The 23846-nt window shown below is 39.1% G+C and overlaps 1 pseudogene; it reads left to right on the plus strand.

The window, feature by feature from the left end:
- Nucleotides 1–9323: 9323 nt before the first annotated feature.
- Nucleotides 9324–20746, plus strand: LOC128778891 (vomeronasal type-1 receptor 90-like; annotated as a pseudogene).
- Nucleotides 20747–23846: the final 3100 nt, after the last annotated feature.

Here is a 23846-nt window from a genome sequence, read left to right on the forward strand (position 1 = left end):
TCTTTCAGGTACAGAAAATATCTTTACCTCAGGAAGAGTTATGGGTGCTTCCTCCACCTTTGTGCTGGGAAACTTTTGCATCAGGTCTTCAGGGGCAGCTAGGAAGAATCAGAGCAACCATCAAGACACTGGTGGGGCAGCTCAGGAACTAGTCAGAGGTTTTATTGATTGAACATGAGGCAAGCGTGTGCTTGTGGGTGAAGAGTAATTATGGACTGTGCTGCAGCTGGGCATTCTCTAGGGGGACCAAGGATGGCACAGAAAAGGAGCAGGGAACAAATGGGTTACAGGGGGTTTGTCTTTCCAGCAGAGACGATCCTGAGGGAGATGAGATAGTTAATGAAAGTCGTGGAAAGCCTGAAGTGCCTTGCATGTCAAGATTGAGTCTCCTGGCCTCTCTTGATTGTTTGAAGGTCAGCCCATTTATCACTGTCTGCCTCTTTGAAAATCTGTTCTTCTGCCAGAATCCCCATCGTGTATTTGCTAGGAATTTGTATTGATCATGTCTACTTTGGAATTTGTCCTTGACGAAATGCAACTTTAAATGTGAAGGTGTATTTCATCCTAGGAAAAGAATCCTCTTAGATTTCCTCATGAATCATTTTGTCATAAAGATTATTACATCTAGAAGCCTTGAAAATACTGACATCCCATCATGTGAAAGGAAACACTATTGATCCTCTTGCTATACTCCTCCCAATTTTCTTTGGTCTGTAAGATGTACGTGTGTCCAGGGTGTCAGTGCTGTCCTTCATGGCCCATGCCATCCAACAAATGACAAGTTCCTTGTGGAGGTGAGGTCTGAAATGAGCACTGAAAACGTCTACCATTGCCATGCAGGAGGTTTGAAATAAAAGTGCTAGACACGTAGCTTACTACCCAGTTTTATTTTGAGTTCCTGTTTCAGAATGGCCTATGGGTGTGTGCTTACAGTTTTGTGGTATTTCTTTCCTTTTGTGTTCATGGTTATTTCTTTAGTTTGAGAAAGTGCATGAGATGGGGAAGATCAGAGACAATGAGAGACAGCATCCCAAGCAGGCTTCGTGCTGTCAGCATAGAGTTTGACGTAGGACTTGATCTCCAGAAACTTGACAACATAACCTGGACCGAAATAGTCAGACGCTGAACCAACTGTGCCACACAAGAGCCCACAGAATTGGAGCACTTTTAATGCTTATGGTAATGTTATCAAATACACTAAATTGTCTCTCTTCCTTTTCTGCTATTGGCTATGTGTAAGCAATGACCCCAGCTATGAGAGATGTGGACTTGCACTGTGCTCCATGCAGCATCACACTTTCCAGAATCTCTGGGCTGACCACAAGAATGTGGTCCTTTTATGTGCATTTGAGACAACGACATGCCCAAATCATCTGCGCGTACTTCTCTGCCCTGCTTATGTGACTACTTAGGACACTGTGTAAGTTTAGGAGGTGATTGGGCCTTGTAGAGTCTAGCACTTCCAGTCAGCTACACATTGCTAAAATTCCTTTCCTCTGTGACTAATGGTGCCATGGCTTAGTGCTAGATGTATATTAGTAGTCCAGAGCAACTGAGGACTGACTCCTGGGTTCAGAACTGGGCTCTCCATGTAATAGGGCAAGTTTTAGGGTCATAAAACAAACATGGTCATAGTGCTTTACTGGACATCCCTCTCAGTACACCTTAACCATCATTCCCAGGAGGAACACAGACACAGGACGCAACCTACTTTATCCCTTAGAGTTTTCCACAAAGACTGATTTTCCTAAATATGAACACTTTTCCTTTGCCCCAGCATCGATCTGTAGTTGAGAAAATAAAACACGATGAAGATCACACCATCCTATACATTTTGGCATAGATCTTTCATTTGGTGAAGATCAGGAGATAAAACACTATGTACAGTGGTTGAGTTATTTCCCACCCCCAAGTTAAGGAAGACACATGTAAAGATTTTGAGCTTGTTATGCCAGATGTGTCAAGTTCATTCTTATCATCAAATCCTAAATTCTTTTTAGTAGGAACATGTCCTGCTGAGGAAAGTGTTCACTTGCATATAGTTTGAAACAGGTGCTCTCACGTTTTATTGCCCCTTTGTACTTGCTGTCACTGGGTAATAGACTTTCACTCAGCATTCCCCCAAGCAAAGAAACTGCATATCTCATCATTAAGGTTCATTGTCAGATTTACTTCTCTCCATTGGATTGAAGAGGTAATAAAGGAAGTAACACTTCTCATAGAAAGTGAAGTGAGCTTACCTTGGAAAGAGATGGGACCACTTCCTCTGCCCTGTCTCCGGGAAGGTCCTCAGATGGCTCCTCTCTGGCATCTAGGAGGACACAGAGTAGCTGTCAGGACATTGGTTGTGCTGATCAGGAATGACTCAGGGAGATTTGCTTGAGTGGACATGGAGCCACAGTGCATGCATGTGATTCCTGAACAAACAAGGCCTGACCTGCTGATGATCCAATGTCCTTGGTGGACAAAGAGGAGCAGGAAGGAAATGAGATAGAGAGCCTTTGATTTCAAGCCAAAGGGTTCTACTCAATGTGAAATCATCAGTCTCAAATAGGAAAATGCTCAATGCACACTGTGTTTCAGTGATGGAGTCCGCTGACTTGTCCTGCCCACTGGAAAGGGCCATTTCAGCTTCCTGGCCTGCATATATGCCGCTAGCGAATTTGTCTTCTATCCTTCTGCGTTATTAGGTTTGTACAGAATGAAATACACATTAATTTGATCCTTCTATGATGCTACAAGTACACATTGGGTGGCATTCTTTACAAGAATAATGCTGTGGACTCAGCACTAACATCTACTTCCAAGACTTTTCCATTCTATTGTAAATAACTTCTCTCTCTCTTTCCACTGCTGCAGCCATCCTACCTTCTCCTTTCTGAGTCTACAAATTTGTCTACTCTAGTTTCCTCATAGAGTTGTATGTCTTTCCAGGTGTGTCTTCTTTCAAAGAGCGTATTACTTATTCAAAGTTCATGCATTTTTTAGCATATGGTAAAATTTATGATATTTTATGTTTGAATAATTTTCCATTGACTGCACGGATCATATGTTATTTACACTCTCATCACTTGATGGACTTTTGGGTGGTGTCTCTATGTCAACTGGAAAATCTGCTGCCATGAATATTTGGTGCACAATTTCTGTCAGTTACTGTAATGGGGATACTTGTAATTCTGCATTTGTCAGTCGCATAGAACCCTGAAGCACATAGAAGGTCTTTCAACATAAACTGTGTTTTGACTTCATAAGAAGTATGTGTGTTCTTTCCTGAATTGTGATATATGTAATACCCTCATGTAAGATGTTGTGAATGGGGGAAAGTGGAGGGGTGGTATATTGGAACTTGCTGTATTATTGTGTTAAAAGTTTATGTTTTTTAAAAAAAATTTTTTTAATTTTTTTCTTTTTTTTTAATGTTTATTTATTTTTGAGACAGAGACAAAGACAGAGCGTGAGTGGGGGAGGGGCAGAGAGAGAGGGAGACACAGAATCCTAAACAGGCTCCAGGCTCTGAGCTGTCAGCACAGAGCCCGACGCGGGGCTTGAACTCACGGAGTGTGAGATCATGACCTGAGCCAAAGTCAGACGCTTAACTGACTGAGCCACCCAGGTGCCCCAAAAGTTTATGTTAAGTGAACATGTTGCTAATCATATCTACTATTTTTAAAAAATCGGAAAACACTGTTTCATGGGGAGACCTAGATTGATCTCTGTTCAAAAGGTAGCTAACGTGTATACATTCAGGTACTAGACACTTGTGTACCATTCAACATGGATCCTTCATTGATATAGAAATGTTTCTTAATTTCTATAGTTATTGTACTATGATTGACTCAAGGAGTTTAAATTTTTAGCCTTGAAATTGCTGAAATGCCTGCCTCGACATTTTATACTGTTCTGAAAGTACAGGACAATGAATGAAAAGAATTATTCTTAACTTAATGAGTAAATTTCCACGGTACCTTCCTCTGGTACAGGAAGATGGTGCACCCTGGTGTGCGACCAGAAGCAGTCTCTTTTCTTTATGGATATTGTTGTCCTGGGTGGCACATCTTGTGCTTCATGTCCACAGCAATTTCCTGGGCAATGCAGAGAAATAGTAAGGTTGGTATCTTGATGGAAGAAGACCATAGAACAATTTGTCATGCTTTTCTCGTAGTTCATCCTTCCACTCTCCCTGCTCACCAGCTGCCTGACAAATCTCATGCATCAAAAATGGACTTAGAAAAATGTTGAGCTTTGGTTTGCACCTCAAACGGTTCACAGCCAAGTTTGGAGGGCCAATCCTGTTATTTAGCAGAGACATTAATAGAAATGCAGTAAAGCACAGTCACCACACTTGATGGCCAGGGTTGACATCACAATAAGAATCTACACATACCTGACAGAGGTAAGAGAGGGCTCTGTTCCTCAGTTTCCTGTTCTCACATGTGAACGTGTTAAGATGCTGTGCTCATTCATGTGCTCTGATGGGGCTAAAAGTGATGTACTACAAGTGAAACCTCGAGAACAACAAATGTTGGGTGCTTTACAATTTCTCTGTTAAGTGTTCAGTTACTGCATGTCTACAGGAGGAGTTAGGCACATGATAATGGTTGACTCCAGAGAGGATACTTGGAGGGATGCACCATGTTGGAGGGTGGAACCTCACTGTTTCGCCTTCCCACGGTAGTGATTCTCTACAGCTCAGAGAATACATGTATTATCTACTCTTATCATCCCCGTGTCAGTACTGTTGGGAGGGCAAGCAGAGGCTGTCACCAATATTTCACCAAGGTTGACAAAGAAATTTAGGGACACGAAGTGACCTGATTGGAGAGTCCACCATGATGTATGACATATCCTGGAGAGCAAGTTAGTTACGTCTCTGGTTCAGAGATCGCTGACCACCTGAGACCTGCCCAGGGTCTGTGAGGAAGTGCTTTGTACCTCTGAATCAGGAACTGTCCTCACTTACAGACATCCTCCTGTCCCAAGATTCTGTGGGAGACAGTGGGTGCCAGGTGGGAGGGGCCTGTGCTACGGAAATAATCTGCATCCTACCCCAGCCTCCTGCTTTCAGTTTCAGTCCATGACAGAAAATATGGTACAGTTTTTCCAAATGAAGATCCAATGGAAGACCAGGGAAGTGTACCTTTAGCCATCCCCCCCCAGCTTTTCAGAAAGTCAGCTCACTCACCTAGGGCATTCCCAATAGCTATTTGAACATTCACATGGACCAGTGGTCTGCTTGGCCCCAAAGATGATTCAATATTTGGGCCATTCCAGACCAACTGCCACACTAGGACTCAGACGAGACTTTGCTTCCCTTCAACTGACCAACCCTGATGAGAAGTTTGTGGGGATGAACAGGAAAGTTACCATCTGTGCTGGGGCTTGCTGATTGAATGACTTAAGTTTATGATGCTCAGAGTGTTACTATTGATCTGAGGAAAATCCTAAGGGGCCTGGAATAAGGTCTGGCCTAGAGCCACTGGCTTGGATGCAGTGGCTGCAGTGAACACCTCCTTGCTCCTTCCTTCCTCTCCCACATCTAGTCTTTATTTTTAGGTCTCTTTATCCTATCTGGACACTGTAGGTGTAGAGTTCAGACTCCTGTCTGTTTTTAGAGCGTCTCCTCCTTGTGCCCAGCCTGGAGACCCCACCTGAGGTCTCCCTTTGACTGTTATCAGGCAGTCCGTTACTAAGTTGCCAAACATTGCCAAACATTTATTCCACCCACCCAATGGCATGTTCCCTTCTCCTTTGCCCTCAGGCATCACCCAGACAGCTCGTGGTCCCTTCCATACCAGCCCAGGACAATACCCAAGAAATCCTAGTTTCTTTCCATATAAAAATGTCACGATTTAGACTACTCATATTTACGTTCAGAATTTGACATCTGCATTCAGAAGAGTTGAGCTCCAATTCCCTTCCCTGTCATGTCTGTTGCTGGGGTGGAATCAAGATTCTCCTGACCCAATGAGAGCAGTGTGGGTGTGTTCTCTGTGTGTGTACTCAGTAAGACTGTGTACACAATGGGAATTCAGAAATAGTTTTCTGTATTGAGGAAGATCTTTATGAAAGCCAGCTCCGTGGAAAAATCAAACGTAGAACTTAAGTTTTACAGCAAAATAAGATAGTACATTCATAGAACTCAGTTGACAAATTAGGGGTGGAGGTGAACAGCAAGAGAAAATTTCAGTGGCAAATAGCCTACTTGAAAGAACAGAATTCAGAAAATGAGTAGGAACATACCTAAAGAACAACAATTCACATTTCCCATCATGGGGGAACTTCTCACCAGTGACCAAACTGCAACAGCTCAGCTCACACAGTGACAATTGGAATGGAAGCAAAGGTGCATCATCACATCTCCATGGTGATGGGTCATCAGACAACTTTCAGAGTGAAGGCACCTCTACATTCTGTGGTTCCAGCTTGCTCCTGTCTTGCCTAGTGTATGTCCTCATGGGCAAGTGGGCCATTTAAGACGGTATGTTTTGTTTTCAAACATGATTCCTATCCCACACCATATTATTCTCTGTGAAAACAGGGATAACAGGAAAAAAAAAGAAAAAAAAGAAAGAAAAAGTCCTGCTTTCTAATGGAGTTAATGGTGAAATTTTCAGTGTGGGGAGGAATAAATGGAATATGTTCAGAATACAAAGATATTCCTTTCTTGAGTAGAAATCCCAGCTCATCCCATTTCTGATATTCCTCATTGATGGGACAAATTTAGACAAAACAATTCACATTTGTTCTAGAGAGAAAATGAGCATCAGTAGGAATTCAATTTTAAAAAATTATAATACTTTCTCAAAACATAACTATCAAGTTATATCTTATCATCATCCTATATTACATATGTTTACACTGTATACAACAAAATCTTTACACTTAGTTAACCCTTCTGAGCTCCTTGAATATTGTCACTGTTGCAATACATATACAGTGAGCAATTAATAAAGTAAGACTCAGAATATTCCCATCCAAGTGTTCAGTAAAAGCATAATCAAGGCTATTTTTGTCTCAATGTAGTTATAAATGTGTTTATTGATTTCTTTGTTCATTTCCATGTGTATTTACCTAATTTATTTGGAGAGCTTGAGATGGGGAGAGGGTGTGAGGTAGAGAGAGAGAGAGGGAGAAACAAAAGCATGCTTCATGCTAGCATGGAGGTCAATGTGGGGCACTAGGGAGACCCTGAGAAGGCCAGGATTTGTGCAGGGTCACACTCATGGTCAGGGGCAGGAGCCTGGCCTCAACCCAACCCTGTGTCCTCAACGCTGAGGCACTGGCTGCGCCCAGGCCTCCTGGGGGCTTTTGATGAGGTGTGTTGGTGTCACTGTATGGACAGGGTATGGGGTGGAGTGGAGCCCTTCTGCAGCCTGAGGGCATGGTTCTCGCATGAGGAAGAAGCCTGGTAAGGGGAACCCAGGCAGTGACCACACTTCCTTGACAACAGAACACAACAGAATTCACAACCCGGTAACCAGGCAACCACATTCTGGAGACAGCGTCTTGCTTGGCTTATTTGTTTGGAAACCTGCACATAAGCAACATGCTTTCCTGCTGTGTGCCCATGTCACAAGGCTATCAGCTCAGGAGAGCCAACAGTGACACTGTTTCCAGATCTTGGAGACAGTGTGTCATGTCTCACACTGGGCGCCTCTGGATTCTAGCTTGGAAAGACCCAAAGGTAACAGAGAGAGTCCCAGATCTGGCCAGTCAAGCCTGATACCTCTTTTACTGACCTGTGTGGCCCCACTTCCCCTCCCCATGTGTGTGTCTATGTGTGGAAGGAAGGGTCATGTGTGGCAGGCCCACCTGAGGAGATACAGTCTGATAAAGGGTCAGATGCCCAGTGGATGGTCATGCTCACAACCCAGGTTAAGGCTGGCTGAGAGGGACAGGGTGCTATGGGGCTTCCCTCGTGTCCCCAAGGTTCATCCTGAGACCTGAAGTTGTATGTCACTGCATCCTGGGTGCAGGGCTGTAGACAGGTTAGTTATCTGGGAGCATCCGTGGGAGAAGGCAGAAGGACCCTGACGATGGCTGAGCAGGTCTGTGATACCTCTGGGACAGCAGCTATTCAGTGCCTTTGCAGAAGACTACAGATAAGATCAGGGATTGGCTGGCAGACCCGTGCTCCGTCTACCCTGTTGAGGTGCCCATGTGTCCAACCTCCCAGGAGGGCCACTCTGGACACAGGGAGAAAGTGACCAATGGGGAGTCTCCAGAAACAAGGGCTGACCCTAGCCCTGTTCCTGCTCCTGCCCCCAGCCCTCCCACAGTTCCTGCCCCTGGCCTTGCTCCTGCCCCTTTGGTGCCGCTGCCCCTGCCTCTGCCCTTGGTCCTGTTCTTGCCTTGCCCCTGCTCCTGCTCCTGCCTCTGCCCCAGTCCCTGCTCCTGCCCCTGTTCTTGCTCTTTCCCCTGACCTTTTCCCTGTCACTGCCCCCACCAGGATCCCAGAGACATTGTGAGCCCCCACAGCCCCATGGGGACACCCAGTTGTAGGATGACCCTTAGTTCAATCACCCAAGCCCAACACCTCTCCCTATTTGTGCTTTCTTCCCCTAGGATGTCCACATCCAAATCTTCATATCTCTAATATGAGTACAATAGTTTATGTGTCAATTGTAGAAGAAAGATTAACAATTATCTGATTTTAAAGTGAGATCATTCTGAATTATTAGGATAAGCCCAATGTAAATATGATGGTCCCTAAGTGTGGAAGGAGGAAGAAGAAAGGGTCACAATTCCTAATGGGAACCTCACCTGGACATTATTTTTCCCAAATATTTGATTGACAATTCTTTACCATTAACATAAAATATACAACAGTGCAACTATACAAACACTTGTGCATTCTTTTTATGACTATTAGTATTCTTGGTGCTGAATATGAGACAGGATAATTCAGAACAGAAAGTAAAAAAAAATGCATGTACCATAGCAGTGTGAGAAATGGATACATTATCTTGACATGAAGTTGAATATGTTGCATGAAATCTATCTCTCCCTCTCTCTGTCTTTCCCTCTTTCTCTCTCTCTCCCTAGTTAGTGATAAATAGGTGATGGATATAGATTGATAGATAACATACAGATTTCAGATACGTATGTACATATGTAAAATACTCACATACTCAAATTGGATGTACAAATAATGTTGAGAATGTATTTCTAAGACAACACAGCTTTTCTGACAAATTGGATGAAATACATTTGAGTAAAATAAAAACTGTGATATGGTGATGACTTTGCCAACAATGTAAATCACATTAATGTTGTGAGGTCTTGTTTTTCAGATACACAAAATATGTTTTTTCTTGGTGCCTATGATAAACATATTTTCCATTTACATTACTATTAAACTATGCCAACTTTTACAAATAGGCATTAGAATCAGCCAACCCAGTCCTCCTTCTCTTCCATACCTTCATACTCCTGCATCACAGGCCTAAACCCACTGACCTTATGATTGGTCACTTCGCCCTTGTCCACATAACGAAACAATTGACTATACTGTTTATGATGTCTACAGATCTGATTGAAATATTAAACTTTTGGAATATTTCAAGTGTAAGGCTTTATTCTGCAAAGACACTTGGTCTGTCTATGAGCACCACCTGCCTCCTGAGCATCCTCTAGGCCATCATCATCATCATCCCCAGCACCCCCTGGTTGGTCAGATTTAAACAGAAATTCACAGGGGCGCCTGGGTGGCTCTGTCTGTTAACTGTCTGGCTTCGTCTCAGGTCATGATCTCATGGTCCATGAGTTCAAGCTCCACATCGGATTCTGTGCTGACAGCTCAGAGCCTGGAGCCTGCTCCAGTTTCTGTGTCTCCCTCTCTCTCTTCCCCTCCCCTGCTATTGCTCTGTATCTGTCTCTCTCAAAAATAAATAAGGATTAAAAACTCTTTAACAGAAATTCACAAAGTACATCTTTCATTCTTTTATCATCCAATGGCTTCTGTTTGTCTCTCAATAATAACTGTATCTTCCATAATTCTGCTTCTAACGTGACCCAGAGGAATCTACTGCATGTCAGTAAATACTGTCCATTTTACCACATAAGCTTCATCATCAGGTGCTGTTTTTCATTTTGACATTATCCAGGGATTTTTTCTTCATAGGAGTCAGGCTGCTCTCAAGTGCATACATGGTGGCCTTCTTGTCCAGGCATCAGAGGCAGTGCCAACACCTTCACAGCACCAGCCTCTCCTCAAGAGTCTCCCCAGAGACAAGGGTCACCCATACCGTCCTGTTGTTTGTGAGTTTCTTTGTGGCCATGTACTGGGTGGACGACATCATTTCCTTCTCCGCAACTCTGTTATGGACATAAGATAGAGTCATCCTGGATTTTCAGAAGCTTGTGTCCAATGTCTATGCCACTATCAGTGCATTGGTGTTAATTTGTTCTGATAAAAGAAAAAAAAATGTGTTTCAAAAGTGTAGGAAAATGACAGTCAATTTACAATTATTTATTCATGAAGTAATTAACTTGAAAATTGGTTCTTTTCCTTTAATCAAATGTCAGATTATTTGTTTATGTAACATTTAAACTGTAGTTTTAATTTAAAGGTAATTTAAAATTATATTTTGGGGGGTACCTGGGTGGCTCAGTCAGTTGAGCATTGGCTTCAGCTCTTGTTATGATCTCACACTTTGTGAGTTACAGCCTCATATTGGCCTCAGCTTCTGTCAGCCTGTCAGACTGCTAGCAAGGTGCAGTGTTTGGATATTGTGTCCCTCTGTCTTCCCCTCCCCAACTTGCGCTCTCCCCAAAATGAATAAATATTTATAAAAATAGATCAGGAGTTCTGGGTGGCTCAGTGGGTGTTAGCTTCTGATTCTTGATTTCCTTTCAGGTCATAATTTCATAGATCATGTGTTCCCATTGGGCTATGTGCTGACAGTGCAGAGCCTGCTTAGAATTCTTTCTTTACCCTCTATCTGCCCCTCCCCACACTCTGGTGCTCTCTCTCTCTCTCAATATACATAAATTAGGGGCTCCTGGGTGACTCAGTGGCTTAAGAAGCCAACTTGAGCTCAGGTCATGATCTCATGTTCTATGAGTTCAAGCCCCACATCAGGCTCTCTGCTGACAGCACAGGGCTTGCTTTGGATTCTGTGTCTCCCTCCCTCTCCCTCTCCTTCTCTCCTAATTCTGCTCTCTCTCTCTCTCTCTCTCAAAACTAAATAAACACTAAAAAGTTAAAATAAATACATAAACTTAAAAAATTAAATAAAACAAAAAATATCTTAATTTATCTAAATATTTTTGAAACCTGTGATGTGAAGGAGCCTCCAGTTTGTTTAGTTTACTATTCAGGAAGATTAGATATTCCTATGCATTTACAATTCCTGTCTCTTTCACTTTAATTCTCAAACTCCCTTTAGGAAAATTGTCTCTTGTACAAGAAAATTACACTCTAAATTATTATTATGAATTAGTACAATGTTAGTATTACCTATTGGTTATGCAGTATTTTTAAACTTAAATTTACTCTTATTCAAGAGACTTAGCTATGTATCCAATTTTACTTAGCAACAATTTCTCTCTGCCCTATTTATACTTACTTCTCTGTGTTCTGGCTTCTATTAAGGCTGCAGAGATTTTACCCTCACCTTTGTAGTTTTTCTCTATTTTATCTTTCATTGGTTTTAGACCTCTCCCCGCTTTTCTCAGTGCTTTTACATTTTTTTTTTTGCTTTTCTTTTTTTTTTCTTTTTTTAATTTAAATTCTTGTTAGTTAACATACAGTGTAATATTAGTTTCAGAGACACAAAATAGTGATTCAACACTTCCATACATCACCCCCTGCTCATCAAGACAAGTGCACTTTTTAATCCTCATCACCCTTTTAACACAGCATCCACCCATCTCCCCCCTGGGAACCATCAGTGTGTTCTTTATACTTATGAGTCTGTTTGTTGGTTTGCCTCTCTCTCTCTTTTTTCCCCCTTTGTTTGTTTTGTTTCTTGAATTCCACATTTCAGTGAAGTCATATGGTATTTGTCTTTCTCTGACTGACTTATTTCACTTAGCATTATCCTCTCTAGCTCCATCCATGTTATTGAGATTAAAATATTTTTGATGGCTGAATAATATTCCGTTGCATACATATATGTCACTTCTTTTTTATCCATTCATCAGCTGATGGACACTTGGGCTCTTTCCATAGTTTGGCTATTGTTAGATATGCTGCTATAAACATCAGGGTGCATGTATCCCTTTGAATTAGTATTTTTTTATCCTTTAGATATTTCATTTTCTTTCCTGTTATTCAGTTTGGTTAATATTTTACGTGAGTAATTTTAATACATTTTTGTTACAATGAATTTCTGATTTGCAACGTTATTGTCTAATTTTGAATTTATAAATTTATTAATCTTTTCTTTAATTTTATTTTCTTATTTTTATATACTCTAGTGAACCAACTTTTTTCTTCTCATTTTGATCTTCCTACATCTGTAGTGAAAAGTGAGTTCCTCATAATACTCCAGTCTTTAATGTGCTTGGTTGCAATATTGCTTCTCAAGATTCTAGCTATTATATCTTTCATCAACTTAGATGAATTTTAAACTTTTAAAATTTATTATTTAAATTTAAGTTCATTAACATACACTATAATATTGGTTTAAAATGCATAACCCAGTGAATAACCACTTACATGCAACACCCAATGCTCATCCCAACAAGTGTCCTCCTTAATGCCCATCACCCTGCTGCCCCATCATTCACACAGCTCCCCTACAGCAACTCTCAGTTTGTTCTCTGTGTTTGTCTCTTATGGTTTGCCTCCCTCCCTGTTTTTCTCTTATTTTTTCCCTTTCCCTATGTTCATGTGTTTAGTTTCTAAAATTCCACATATGAGGGAAATCATGTATTTGTCATTCTTTGCCTGACATATTTTGCGTATCATAATACCTTGTAGTTCCATCCACATTGTTGCAAATGGCAAGATTTCACTCCTTTTCATCAATGAGCAGTATTTCACACTGCTCTCTCTCTCTGTGTCTCTCTCTCTCTCTCTCTCACACACACACACACACACCCACAAATCACCTTTTCTTTATCCATTCACCATTTGATGGATTTGGACTCTTTCCATAATTTGGATATTGTTGATGGCACTGCTATAAACATTGGTGAGCATATGCCCCATCATAACAGCTTTTTGGTATCATTTGAATAAATCCCTAGTAGTGCAATTGATGGACCACCAGGGTACTTCTATTTTTAATTTTCTAAGGAAACTGAATACTGTTTATCAGAGTGCTGCATCAGTTTCCCTTCCCACCAACAGTGCAAAAATATTCCCCTTTCTTTCCCACCTTGACAACATCTGTTTTTTCCTGAGTTGTTAATTTAAGACATTTTTTTTTCAGGTGTGACATGATACCTCATTGTGGTTTCAATTTGTATTTCCTTGATGATGAATGATGTTGAGCTTCTTTTCATGTGAGCATTAGCTCTCTGGATGTCTTCTTTGGAAAAGTGTTTATCCATGTCTTCTACCCATTTATTCAATGGATTGTTGTGCTTTTATTTTTTTTGTTTCTTTGTTTTTAATTTCTGGGGGTGTCTGCTAAGTTCTTTATAGATTTTGGATACAAACTCTTTATCAGATGTGTTATTTGCAAATATCTTGTCCCATTCAGTTTACTTTTTTTTTTTAGCAGAAGTGTAAATTTGTTTAATACTTATGGAAAACAATTGATAATTGGCAATATTGATAAATGTAATGTCCCCTCTGGCCTAGAAATTCCATTTTAAAAATTTTACCATAAAGATCTATCAGCACACACACATGAAATTACATTGATTTCAGCAATATTTGTAAAAGCAAAAGATTGGAAACAACCCAGATACCAGATGTCCACGCACAAAACTGACTATGGTACATTCATATAGTAGGATAGTATGCAACTATTAAAAAGCATGAAGATGTATACCAAATACTTTTTTTTCAACATATGAAATTTATTGTCAAATTGGTTTCCATACAACACCCAGTGCTCATCCCAAAAGGTGCCCTCCTCAATACCCATCACCCACCTTCCTCTCCCTTTATTTTTGCTGATTGTTTCCTTTGTTGTGCAGAAGCTTTTTATCTTGATGAAGTCCCAATAGTTCATTTTTGCTTTTATTTTTCTTGCCTCCAGTGACATGTCTAGTAAGAAGTTGCTGTAGCTGAGGTCAAAGACATTGTTGCATGTGTTCTCTTCTAGGATTTTGATGGTTTCGCGTCTCAAATTTTGTTCTTTCATCCATTTTGAATTTATTTTTGTGCATGGTGTAAGAAAGTGATCCAGTTTCATTTTGCTGCAATTCGCTGTACAGTTTTCTCAAAAACATTTGCTGAGGAGATTTTTTTAATCTTTATTTATTTTTCAGAGAGAGAGACAGTGCACAAGTTGGGGGAGGGGCACAGAGACATAGAGACAGAATCTGAAGCAGGCTCTGGGCTCTGAGCTGGGCTCTGAGACCCTGATGTGGGGCTGGAACTCACGAAAGGCGAGATCATGACCTGAGCCAGTGTTAGATTCATAAACGACTGACTCACCAAGGCACCCAAGACTGTTTTTTTCTTCCATTGGATAATCTTTCCTGCCTTCTTGACGATGAGCTTACTATATAGTTGAGGGTCCATATCTGAGTATTGTATTCAGTTTCAGTAATCAATCTGTTTTTGTTCCAGTACCATACTGTTTTCATGACTTCAGCTTTGGAATATAGCTTGAAATCCAGAATTGTAATGCCTCCAGTTTTATTTTTTAGGATTTCTTTCGCTATTCAGGGTCTTTTGTGGTTCCATACAAAGTATGATTGTGTGATCTAACTCTGCATAGAATGCTGGTGGTATTTTGTTAAGGGTAGCATGAAATGTGTAGGTTGATTTGGGTAGTCGTTTTCAGATTGATTTGGGTAGTATTGTTCAGAGTATACACCTCTTTAGTTAGGTTTATTCCTAAGAATCATATGTTTTCTGTTGCAGTTGTAAATGGGGTTGATTCCTAGATTTATTTTTCTGTTGTTTTGTTATGTTGTATAGAATTGCAACATATTTCTGCACATTGATTTTATATCTTGCAACTTTGATGAATTTGTGGATTAGTTCTAGAAATTTTTTGGTGGAGATCTTTTGTGTTTTGAATATAGAGTAGCATGTCATTTACACATAATGAAATTTTGATTTTTCCTTGCCAATTTGTATGCCCCTTATTTCTTTTTGTTGTCTGATTGCTGAGGTTAAGACTTCTACTACTTATTAATTAGTAATGGTGAGTGTGGGCATCCTTATCTTGTTCCTGACCATAGGAGAAAGGCTCTTGGCTTTTCCCCAATGAAGGTGAAATTAGCTGACGGTCTTTCATTCATTGTCTTTGTAATGTTGAGGTATGTTACATAAACCCCTACTTTGTTGAGTTTTTTTTTTTTAATCAGGAATGGATGCTGTACTTTGTCAAATGCTTTTTGTGCATCTATTGACAAGATCATATCATTTTTATTCTTTCTTTTATGAATGTGGTTCTGTCACATTGAATGATCTGCAAATATTGAACCAGCCCTTCAGTCCAGGAATAAATCCCTGATCATGATGAATAATTATTTTAATGTACACTTGAATTCAATTTTCTAGTATCTTGTTGAGAATTTTTCCATACATGTTTATCAGGGGTATTGGCCTGTAATTCTCCTTTTTAGTGGGGGTCTTTGCCTGCCTTTGGAATCAAGGTCATATTGGCTTTATAGAATGAATTTGAAGTTTCTGTTCTGTGTCTATTTTTATGGAATAGTTTGAGAAGGATAGGATGCACTCTTCTTTATATATATATATATATATATATATATATATATATATATATATATATATATATGGCAGTATTCCCCTGGGAATTGATCGGGCCCAGAACTTTTATTTGTTGAGAATTTTTTGAAACTGATTCAATTTCCTTGCTGGTTGTGGGTCTATTTAAATTTTCGATCTTTACTCTTTCAGTTTGCAAGTTGGTAAGTGTCTAGGAATTTGTTCATTTCTTCCACATTGCCCAGTTTTTTGGCATACACTTTTTCATAGTATACCCTTACAACTATAACAACTTTGTTATAATTAACTTTAAACTTTATCCTTGTCATAACTGCATTTATGTTTCTGTATCAAACACCATGGGTTACTTCACTGGTGACTTTATCCTATAAACAACCAAAGAGGCTGCATATGCATGACTTGTACTCTAAGACATTCTGTAAATATCAAAATTGCAGAGAAATGAAAATATCAATGATTGCCCACCTTTACAAGAAGAAACAGTGTTGAATATTTGGAATACAGGGGACTTTTAGGACAACAGGGACACTGTGTAAGATTCCAAAATGGTGCCTAGAAATAACTATCCATTTCTCCAAACCCACACAATGTGCAACACCAGAAGGGCACAATAATGTAAACTCTGGAATTTGGGTGATTATGATGTGTCAAAGTATGTTAAGCAATTGTAACAAATTGTGCTACTCCAGTAGAGGATGGGTATATGGAGGAGGCTATGCTTGTGTGGAAACAGAGTATATCTGTAGCTTTATCTCAAATTTTCTGCAAAAAAATAATTTGAAAATTTGAAATGTTTACAAAACATAAGAGTCACTACATAATCAAAGTGAACAAAAGTCTATTTGCACCACTTTCCACCCAATCATAAACAAGGTCATCAATGACAGTCCCAGAACTTTCTGGTTGCAAAATTAAAAAAAAATCCACCACCTAGGAATATAAACTAAGAAAAAATAGAACTATTAATGAATTCAAGAGCAGATTCTTTAAAAAGATTTTCAAAAATGATGAGGCAATTGGAAAATAGATAAAACTCAGAAATTGAGCTAGACTTCTCAAAAAAAGAGAAGACAACTAAGTGAAACCATAATGAATGGGGAGAAATAAGAACCGAGAACACATAAATGGAAATAATTATAAGATTATATTATTAAAATTATATGCAAACAAATTGAACACTACGGAATAAACTTATACATTATGAGAAACATGTAATCTTCCAAACTGAATCAGGAAAAATATAGAACATTTGAACAGACCAATAATTTGTAATAAAATGAATCATCAAACAAAAAAATCTCCCAAAAAGCAAACTCCAGGGACTGCATTGAATGTGTAGATTGTTTAGGGTAACATAGATATTTTACCAATATTAGTTCTATCAATCCATGAGCATGGAATGTTTTTCCATTTCTTTGTGTCTTCTTCAATTTCTTTCATAAGGTTTCTATAATTTTCATGATACAGGGCTTTTACCTCTTTAGTTAGGTTTATTCCCAGGTATCTTATGTTTTTTTTTTTTTTTTTTTTTGGTGCAATTGTAAATGGGATTTATTCCTTGATTTCAATTTCTGGTGCTTCTTTATTGATGTATAGAAATTCAACCAATTGCTATACATTGATTTTATATCCTGTGACTTTGCTGAATTTATGTATCAGCTCTAGCCAATTTTCAGTGGATTTTTTTGAGTTTTCCCTATAGAGTATCATGTCATCTGTGAAGAGACAGAGTTTGACTTCTTCCTTGCTGATTTGGATCCTTTTGATTTCTTTTTGTTGTCTGATTCAGAGCTAAGACTTCCAGTACAATATTGAACAACAATGGTGAGAATGGACATCCCTGCCATGTTAAGATCTTGGGGAGAATGCTCTTAGTTTTTCCCCATTGAGGATGATATTAGCTGTGTGGCAGATATGAACAACTCAGGAAACCACAGCTGTTGTTGAGGATGCAGAGAAAGGGGAACTCCTTTGCACTTTTGGTGGGAATGTAAACTGGGGCAGTCACTCTGGAAAATAGTATGGAGCTACCTCAAAAAGTTAAAAATAGAACTCCTCTATGACACAGCAATTGCACCACTAGGTACTTACCCAAAGGATACAAAATGCTGATTTGAATGGGACCATGCAGCCCAATGTCTATAGCAGTTCTATAAACTATAGCCAAATTATGGAAATAGCTCAAATGTCCATCAACTGATGAATGGATAAAGATGTGATATATATAATACACACACACACACACACACACACACACACACACACACACAATGGAATGCTACCCGGTAAAAAAATCTAACATTTTCCTCTTCCCCTCTCCCATGGTCTTGTATTAATTTTCTCAGGATCCACATAAGAGTGAAAACATATGGTATCTGTCTTTCTCTGTATGACTTATTTCACTTAGCATAACACTTTCCAGTTACATCCACGTTGTTATAAAAGGCCCAATTTCATTCTTTCTCATTGCCAGGTAGTATCTCAGCTGTGATTTGTTCAAGTACACCTTCAGCCCCTTTTTCTCTCTCTTCTTCTTCTGGAATTTCTTTGGTATGGGTATTGTTCCATTTGATTGCATCACTTATTTCACTAATTCTCCCCTCTTGATCCTGGATTTTTTTTTTATCTCTCTTTTTCTCAGCTTCCATTTTTCCATAATTCTACGTTCTATTTCATGTATTCTCTCCTCTGCCTCTACAATCCATGTTATGGCCATCACCATTTTATTTTGCACCTCATTTATAGCATTTTGTAACTCCTCATGACTATTTTTTAGTCCTTTGATATCTGTAGCTATAGATTCTCTGATGTGCTCTATGCTTTTTTTCAAGCCCAGTGATTAATTTTATGACTATTATTCTAAACTCTTGTTCTGTTGTATTGTTTAAATCGGTTTTGATCAATTTGTTATCTGTCACTACTTCCTGGAATTTCTTGTGAGGAGAATTTTTCCGTTTTGTAATTTTGGGTAGTCCTTGTGGTAGCTCCAAAGTACAGGGCATTTTCCTGTTGTCCAGAGAAACTTGTGTTGGTGGGCAGGGCCACAGTCAGACCCGATATCTGCCACCAGCCCACTGCTGAGGCCACAGTCAGGCTGTTGTGTACTTTATCTTCCCTTGTCCCAAGGGAAGGACTCACTGTGGAGTCGTGTGGCCTCTGTCTGGGCTGCTTGCACACTGCCAGGCTTGTGGTACTGCTTCTATGGAATCTGGCCCAGGGCATATTAGCCTGGGAGGATAAGCAAGTTGCACAGGGGCAGGAGGGGCAGGCTTAGCTAACTTTCCCATAGCTGGTGCCCTGTGGAAGGGGCTGTGTAGCTCTGGGAGAGGGCAGTCCTGTCAGAAGGATGGATCCACAGAAATCTAGTGTTGGGTGTTTGTGTGGTGCAAGCAAGTTCGGTGATGGGAACTGTTTCCCTTTGGAATTTCGGATGGGGGATAGGAGAGGGAAATGGAGCTTTCCAGCACCTTCGTTCCCCCAGAGTTCTGTCCTTCTGGGCCTTAACAACTCTCCATCCTGGCATCCTCTGGCCCTCCTTGCTCTTCGAGAGCAGAAATGTTGACTTTTAACATTTCAGAAGTTAAGTCCCACTGGCTGTCAGAACTCATGCAATCTGGCTCCTTCTCTTTTGCCAACTAGACTTCAAGGGCTCCATTTGCCCAGCAGGCTGCCCCTCCAAAGCCCAGGCTCCCTCCTACCAGTCAATGTAGCAAACACCTCCTCTTTGCCCTTCCTACCATCTTCCAGTTTTAATACATACAGTATCATGTCATCTGCAAGTAGCGAAAGTTTGAATTTTTGACGATTTGGGTGTCTTTTATTTCCTTTTTCTGTCTGATTACTGAGGCTAGGACTTCCATTACTATGTTAAATTCCAATGGTGAGAGTGGACATCACTGTCTTATTTCTGACTGTGGAGGAAAAGCTCTCAGTTTTTTCCTTCCCATTGACGATCAAGTTAGTTGTGAGTCTTTCATACATGATCTTTCTACTGTGGAGGTATATTACCCATACTCCTACTTTACTGATGACTTTTCTCAAGAAATGACAGCAGTTTGTATACATTTTTTCTACGTAGTTTTAGAGGACCATATAGTTCTTATCCATTTTTAATTCATATTGTACATCACGTTGAAATTTGTGAATATTGAACCACGATTTCAGTCCAGGAATAAATACCACTTGAATGATTCTTTAAATGTACTGTTGGACGTCACTTGCCAGGGTCTTGTTGAGAATTCTTGCATCCATTTTCATTAGGGTTATTGCCCTGTATTATCTTTTCTAGTGGAGTATTTTCTGGTTTTGTATTCTTGCATTGAAAGGTAAAGATTGCCTTGTAGAATGAGTTTGGAAATTTCCTTCATTTCTATTTTTTTGGGGGGGATCTGCTTGAGAAGAATGGGCATTAACACTTCTTTTAATGTTTGGTGTAATTCCCCTGGAAAACCATCTGGCTGAGGACTTGTTTGTTTGGGGCGTGGGGTTGATTACGAATTCAGTTTCTTTGTTGGTTATAAGTGTATTCAAGCTTTCTATTTCTTCCCGTTTCAGCTTTAGTAATTTGTATATTTCTAGGAATTATCCAATAATTCCAGATTGCCCAACTGGCTGGCACTAATTTTTCATAATATCCTTTTACAATTTGTTGCATTTCTGTGGTGTTCATGGTAATCTCTTCTTGCTCATTCGTGATTCTAATTATTTGGTTCCTTTCTCTTTTAGTTTTAGAAGTCTGGATGAGGGTTTATGAATTTTACTAATTTATTCAAAGAAACACCTCCTGTTTCATTGATCTGTTCTACTGATTATTTTTCTTTTTTTCTATATCATTTATTTTAGTATAATTTTTATTATTTCCATTTTTTCTGCTAGCTTTCAGATGAATTTTCGTGCTTTTTCTAGCTCTATGAGGCGTAAATTATGGTTGTGTATTTGACCCTTTTACTACTTCTTCAGGGAACCCTATATTTCAAAAACATTCACTGTTATGATTATTTGCTCCATCCCAAATGTGGACTGTCATGTATTCTATTCATTATCATTTGTTTCCATGTATTTCTTCTTCTTTTTTTTTTTTAATTTCCTGGTTGGCTCAGCCATTCTTTAGTAGGATGTTGTTTAGCTTTCATGTATTTGTGATCTTCCCAATGTTTTACTTGTGGTTGACTTCAAGTTATACACTGCTGTGGTTGGAAAATATGCATGGTACAATCGCAATATTTTGTACTTATTGAGGTAGTTTCTAAGTATGTGATCTAATCTGGAGAATGTCCCATAAACACTTGAAAAGAATGTGTATTATGATGTTATAGGATGAAATGTTCTGAATGTATCTGTTAAATCCATCGGGTCCTCTGTCTCTTTCAAAGCCATTGTCACGTTGTTGACTTTCTCCTTAAATCATCTGCCCATTGTTGTAATTGGGGTGTTAAAGACTCGTATTGTATTATTATCAAAGGGTTCCTTTATGTTCGTTAGCAAGTGTTTTATGGATTTTGTTTGTATCAAGTTGGGGCATAAGTATTTACATTTGTTAGATCTTGTCAGACCTCTTTATTATGATATAGTGATGTTCTTCATCTCTTGTTACAGTCTTTTGCTTAAAATCTTGTTTCTTTGATAGAAATATTGCTACTCTGGCTTTGACTTGACTTCCATTTGCGTGATAAATGCTCCCCAGCCCCTTACTTTCAATCTACAGGGCTCTTTAGGTATAAAAGCAGTGTCTTGTAGGCAACATATTGATGAGTGCTGTTTTTCTTATCCATTCTGACACTCTGTGACTTTTGATTGGAGCATGTAATCATTTTACATTCAGATTGATTATTGATACATATGAATTTAGTGCCATTTTATTATTTTGTCATTGCTTCTGGAGACTTTCTCTGTTTCATTCTAGTCTTCATTTCATTGGGTCTTTCTTCTTGAGTCCCCCTTTAATATTTCCTACAGGCTTGGTTTAATGGTCACCAACACGTTTCATTTTTTTTTTTTTTTGTCTGGGTAAGTCATTATCTCTCCTGATATTATGATCAACAGCCTTAGTGGATAAAGTATACTTGGCTGCATATTTTTTCCCATTCAGCATGTTGAATGTATTATGCCACTACTTCTGGTCAGCCCAGTTTCTATGGAGAGGTCTTGTGCTAACCTCATTCATCTTCCCTTGTAAGATGCAGACTTCTTTTCTCTTGCTGCTTTTACAAAGTTTTCATTATGTCTATATTTTGCAAATTGTACGATAATATACCTTGATGTTTGCCTCCTTTTGTGATTTTGATGGCACTTCTTTGTGCCTCTTGGATTTGGATGTCTCAGATGAAAGAAACCTTCATTTATAATTTCTTTCTCATGCAATTGTAAATGACATTTTTTTCTTTCTGCTACATCATAATGAATGCATGAAATGCAACAGATACCTGTATATTTGTTGTGAATTTTACAACTTTACTGAATTAATTTTCAGTTCTAATATGTTTATGTGGATTCAATAAGGTTTGCATATAAAATGTCATGTCCTAATTCCTAAACACCCACACTCTTTCAAAACTCAATAAGGAGGAAATAGAAAGCTTGAACAGACTCATACCAGCGAAGAAATTTAAACAGTCATCAAAAATATCCCAACAAATAAGAGTCCAGGACCAGTTGGCTTCTCAGAGGAGTTCTACCAGACGTTTAAAGCAGAGATAATACCTATCCTTCTCAAGCTATTCCAAAAAATAGAAAGGGAAGGAAAACTTCCAGACTCATTCCATGAAGCCAGTATTACTTTGATTCCTAAACCAGACAGAGACCCAGTAAAAAAAGAGAACTACAGGCCAATATCCCTGATGAATATGGATGCAAAAATTGTCAATAAGATACTAGCAAATCAAATTCAACAGCATATAAAAAGAATTATTCACCATGATCAAGTGGGATTCACTCAAGGGATGCAGGGCTGGTTCAACATTCGCAAATTAACCAATGTGATACATCACATTAATAAAAGAAAAGATAAGAACCATATGATCCTGTCAATCGATGCAGAAAAGGCCTTTGACAAAATTCAGCAACATTTCTTAATAAAAACCCTTGAGAAAGTCGTGAAAGAAGGAACATACTTAAACATCATAAAAGCCATTTATGAAAAGCCCACAGCTAACATCATCCTCAATGGGGAAAAACTGAGAGCTTTTTCCCTGAGATCAGGAACACGGCAGGGATGTCCCCTCTCACCACTGTTGTTTAACATAGTTTTGGAAGTTCTAGCATCAGCAATCAGACAACAAAAGGAAATCAAAGGCATCAAAATTGGCAAAGATGAAGTTAAGCTTTCACTTTTGCAGATGACATGATATTATACATGGAAAATCCGATAGACTCCACCAGAAGTCTGCTAGAACTGATACATGAATTAAGCAAAGTTGCAGGATACAAAATCAATGTACAGAAATCAGTTGCATTCTTATACACTAATAATGAAGGAACAGAAAGACAAATAAAGAAACTGAACCCATTCACAATTGCACCAAGAAGCATAAAATACCTAGGGATGAATCTAACCAAAGATGTAAAGGGTCTGTATGCTGAAAACTATAGAAAGCTTATGAAGGAAATTGAAGAATATATAAAGAAATGGAAAGACATTCCCTGCTCATGGATTGAAAGAATAAATATTGTCAAAATGTCAATACTACATTTGCACATTCAGTGCAATCCCAATCAAAATTGCACCAGCATTCTTCTCGAAACTAGAACAAGCAATCCTAAAATTCATATGGAACCACAAAAGGCCCCGAATAGCCAAAGTAATTTTGAAGAAGAAGACCAAAGCAGGAGGCATCACAATCCCAGACTTTAACCTCTACTGCAAAGCTGTCATCATCAAGACAGCATGTTATTGGCACAAAAACAGACACATAGACCAATGGAATAGAATAGAAACCCCAGAACTAGACCCACAAACGGATGGCCAACTAATCTTTGACAAAGCAGGAAAGAACATCCAATGGAAAAGAGACAGTCTCTTTAA

Source organism: Panthera pardus, unplaced genomic scaffold (assembly GCF_024362965.1).
Source record: "Panthera pardus isolate Hobbes unplaced genomic scaffold, ASM2436296v1 HiC_scaffold_21, whole genome shotgun sequence".
Taxonomy (NCBI): domain Eukaryota; kingdom Metazoa; phylum Chordata; class Mammalia; order Carnivora; family Felidae; genus Panthera; species Panthera pardus.